Raw genomic sequence first — 4,949 nt, 5'->3', positions numbered from 1 at the left:
AAAAGCGCAGTTAACATACTTTTCCTAGTGTCATCTGTTGACCGACGTACGTACTTCGTTATGAGAGCCTTGTGCCTCACGAGTTCGATGTGCTGTGTGTGCATATGAAGGGCTTATTTCAATAGTGGTACAAGTCCATTTTTGTTCATTTTGAGATACAGATACAAATCTGCATTTGAGATACCAGAAATATTCAAGCATATGGCTTCTTGCTAGAGATGAACCTTTATTTATGTTTGTTTGGATCACTAATTTCAGAAGCATTATAGACGAAAAGTGGAGCTAATGGACTTGTACCACTATTGAAATAAGCCCTTTATATTATATGACGACATGCACATTCAGCATCAGTTATGGTTGGTCAAATACTGCTGTGACTCTAAATGTATTATATTAATAAGAAACAACATTGCCTTTTTCTCCTGAAAATATCAAGTAACGTAACAAATGTGTTTGATTCTGCTTCCAATATGACAGTTTTGGTTAATACTCCACATGCCTGCAGGACTTTGCAATGTTAACACAGCAGAACTCAGACATCTGTATAAGTGTAGAGAAATGAAAACAGTCATATGAATGCCTCACTTTTGTTCCGACACAGTTCAAGACTCGGGAGAAAAGTTTTACACCTGGTGTTCTACATGGCAACTTCAGACACAAGAACTTTTTGCCGACACTACTACCACCTACATAAGTAAGCTTTTCCTGTGTTACTTTCAAGTAATGCACTTAAGCTATTCCTGATTTAACTGGAAGATCTGTACTTCCCACTTTCATATCAACAGCCTCAAAATGCATATTGTAGACTTCAGGATAAGTTACAAGTCAGTGTCACACCAAGATTGTGGAGAAAGGGGGGGGGGCGGCATGTCACTCTCCAACAAGTGTTTACCAATAAGTAAGTGGCGGAAAATTATGGGTATAGGACGGCTTAAACATGTGGAAAATGAGATTTTTATTATTCACTCACTGTATTTGACATTTATTATTCCTTTAAAATCGCACAACAACTTCAATAAAACACAGTTTAATCATTCACACACTTATTTCACAATTATTTCACTTTTATACTGCAAATCCTCTAAGAACTGTCTTGAATCTTCACGAGTCTCTCTCAAAAACAGCCTTGATGTGGATAGATACGTACAGCACCCAGTAATCAGAGTCAGAACTGTGTCTGCAAAAACACAAGGATTATTAAACAATTTTTGCTGTCATTAATTACTAGCAATATAATTGACAGAGTAGATTGCTAATATTTGCTATAATGAATATCACATTTGCAAGAACGATCTCACTGAAGTAATTAAGTCCATCGAAATGCTTGGAAACTAACCTCTCGTCTGACGAAAACGGTCTAAAGACGCAGTGGCAATTTCTTCAGATCTGTTGACAATGATATTTTGAGTTATCACTTTACTGAGTGACTGAAATGTAGTTCAGGTACCTGTGAACATAACAATATGTTAGAATTCAGTTTCTAAATACGAACTATTACGGTACTGTACGGCTACTTACATATTAATGACACTATTAATATTTTCACAGTTGTTTCTTTAATACAAAATTAAAGCCAACGGAAGAAAAAACGTAAAACATACTTGCCAATGACAGGTTTGTTGAGATGCAATTTTCTGTGTTGACAGATGTAACTTTTTCATACAGTGGTAAGTCGCAGAAATCGCAGGAATCACAGAAATCGCAGAAGTAGCAAAGTCACAGAAATCGCAGAAGTAGCAGAAATCGCGGAAGTAGCACAAATCGCAGAAATAGCAGTGGCGGAGGGATACACGACCTATGTTCCTTAACTGCGACTCTTAACTGCGACAAATCACAGTTAAGAATAACAGATACTCAAAAGTAGCATTCACAGAAATCACTGATATCGGAAAATCGCAGTTTAGCCCATCACTAATTAGTGGTGGGCAGGAAATCGCGTATCTGTTAGAAATCCCAGTGACTGAGAAGTCACAGATATCACAGTAGCAACTTTACAGAATCTAACTGCGATTTCAGTCACAGTTAGCAGTCGCAAGTAGTATTTCATATTCAAAGACGCGAGCCATCTATTGGTCGAATTTAGCACTGCTTTCTGCGATTTCAGTGACAAGTCGCAACTAAGAGTCGCAAGTAGCAACTAAAAAGCGCGGTTAACTGTGGCATCTGTTGGCCAAAGTTCGTACTACGTCCATCTCTGCGATACGGTATCGGGTCTAACTGCGATTTCCGTGACAAGTCGCAACTAAGAGTCGCAAGTAGCAACTAGAAAGCGCGGTTAACAGTGCCATCTGTTGACCGAAGTTCGTACTACGTCCATCTCTGCGATGCGGTATCAAGTCTAACTGCAATTTCCGTGACAAGTCGCAACTAAGAGTCGCAAGTAGCAACTAAAAAGCGCAGTTAGCACTGCCATCTGTTGAGCAAAGTTCATACTACGCTATTCGCTACCGAGTAAAACTGCGATTTCTGTGACAAATCGCAACTAAGAGTCGCAAGTATCAACTAAAAAGCGCAGTTAACATACTTTTCCTAGTGTCATCTGTTGACCGACGTACGTACTTCGTTATGAGAGCCTTGTGCCTCACGAGTTCGATGTGCTGTGTGTGCATATGAAGGGCTTATTTCAATAGTGGTACAAGTCCATTTTTGTTCATTTTGAGATACAGATACAAATCTGCATTTGAGATACCAGAAATATTCAAGCATATGGCTTCTTGCTAGAGATGAACCTTTATTTATGTTTGTTTGGATCACTAATTTCAGAAGCATTATAGACGAAAAGTGGAGCTAATGGACTTGTACCACTATTGAAATAAGCCCTTTATATTATATGACGACATGCACATTCAGCATCAGTTATGGTTGGTCAAATACTGCTGTGACTCTGAATGTATTATATTAATAAGAAACAACATTGCCTTTTTCTCCTGAAAATATCAAGTAACGTAACAAATGTGTTTGATTCTGCTTCCAATATGACAGTTTTGGTTAATACTCCACATGCCTACAGGACTTTGCAATGTTAACACAGCAGAACTCAGACATCTGTATAAGTGTAGAGAAATGAAAACAGTCATATGAATGCCTCACTTTTGTTCCGATACAGTTCAAGACTCGGGAGAAAAGTTTTACACCTGGTGTTCTACATGGCAACTTCAGACACAAGAACTTTTTGCCGACACTACTACCACCTACATAAGTAAGCTTTTCCTGTGTTACTTTCAAGTAATGCACTTAAGCTATTCCTGATTTAACTGGAAGATCTATACTTCCCACTTTCATATCAACAGCCTCAAAATGCATATTGTAGACTTCGGGATATGTTACAGGTCAGTGTCACACCAAGATTGTGGAGAAAGGGGGGGGGGCGGCATGTCACTCTCCAACAAGTGTTTACCAATAAGTAAGTGGCGGAAAATTATGGGTATAGGACGGCTTAAACATGTGGAAAATGAGGTTTTTATTATTCACTCACTGTATTTGACATTTATTATTCCTTTAAAATCGCACAACAACTTCAATAAAACACAGTTTAATCATTCACACACTTATTTCACAATTATTTCACTTTTAAACTGCAAATCGTCTAAGAGCTGTCTTGAATCTTCAAGAGTCTCTCGCAAAAACAGCCTTGATGTGGATAGATACGTACAGCAACCAGTAATCATAAACAATTTTTGCTGTCATTAATTACTAGCAATATAGTTGACAGAGTAGATTGCTAATATTTGCTATAATGAATATCACATTTGCAAGAACGATCTCACTGAAGTAATTAAGTCCATCGAAACGCTTAGAAACTAACCTCTCGTCTGATGAAAACGGTCTAAAGACGCTGTGGCAATTTCTTCAGATCTGTTGACAATGATATTTTGAGTTATCACTTTACTGAGTAACTGAAATGTAGTTCAGGTACCTGTGAACATAACAATATGTTAGAATTCATTTTCTAAATACGAACTATTACGGTACTGTACGCTACTTACATATTAATGACACTATTAATATTTTCACAGTTGTTTCTTTAATACAAAATTAAAGCCAACGGAAGAAAAAACGTAAAACATACTTGCCAATGACAGGTTTGTTGAGATGCAATTTTCTGTGTTGACAGATGTAACTTTTTCATACGGTGGTAAGTCGCAGGAATCACAGAAATCGCAGAAGTAGCAGAAGTCACAGAAATCGCAGAAGTAGCAGAAATCGCAGAAGTAGCAGAAGTCACAGAAATTGCAGAAGTAGCAGAAATCGCGGAAGTAGCAGAAATCGCAGAAATAGCAGTGGCGGAGGGATACACGAACTATGTTCCTTAACTGCGACTCTTAACTGCGACAAATCACAGTTAAGAATAACAGATACTGAAAAGTAGCATTCACAGAAATCACTGATATCGGAAAATCGCAGTTTAGCCCATCACTACTTCCTTTTTTGCCAAATTCAGATATGGCGGACACTCAATGATATGATCTTTGGCCGGCACGCGCTAGAGCCATCTATCGGTAGGTCCGGTAGTTGAGCATCCCTCACTTCGCTAGCTTTAGACGCCTGTTACTAAGACAACCAAAGACAAAATTTATAACAAGCCACTTTCATCCTTCGCATCGTAAACTCATGGCGTCGTTCACTCGTGATGTTCAAAGATGACAGGTGGAATCGGATACTAGGTTTGACTCAAAATAGAGCTCAATACCTGAAATTCATCTAAAATACGCTAGAAAGTCTTATAGAAACATATTATTTCTTACAATAGGGCCATGGAAAACGTGTATTTGGTGAAGTGCTAAACTTGTCGAACGTTATCTACATGAGCGAATACAGCAAGCAATTGGCATGGGCATCTTCGTAGGATCACGTATAATTTGTCGTAATCAGATCTTACTCTAATTACAAGATTTATGAAGTTAATGGTTCTCCAACACAAACTGCTTTAGACGAACCGCGTAAAATTA

General features: G+C 38.2%; 1 long non-coding RNA gene across 2 annotated transcripts; it reads right to left on the bottom strand.

The window, feature by feature from the left end:
• Positions 1 to 996: 996 nt before the first annotated feature.
• On the bottom strand, positions 997 to 4,383 carry LOC126106391 (uncharacterized). 2 transcript variants are annotated; one of them, XR_007523339.1, is made up of 3 exons: positions 4,070 to 4,383; positions 1,337 to 1,447; positions 997 to 1,177 (listed from the first exon to the last, which is right to left on the bottom strand). It is a non-coding gene; the product is annotated as an uncharacterized LOC126106391 (long non-coding RNA). The 2 variants fall into 2 exon arrangements; XR_007523340.1 differs by lacking the exon at positions 4,070 to 4,383 and adding an exon at positions 1,602 to 1,700.
• Positions 4,384 to 4,949: the final 566 nt, after the last annotated feature.

This window comes from Schistocerca cancellata, chromosome 10 (assembly GCF_023864275.1).
Source record: "Schistocerca cancellata isolate TAMUIC-IGC-003103 chromosome 10, iqSchCanc2.1, whole genome shotgun sequence".
NCBI classification, from domain to species: domain Eukaryota; kingdom Metazoa; phylum Arthropoda; class Insecta; order Orthoptera; family Acrididae; genus Schistocerca; species Schistocerca cancellata.
Note: the sequence above shows the minus strand (reverse complement) of the source record. Positions and strands in the feature narration are given on the sequence as shown.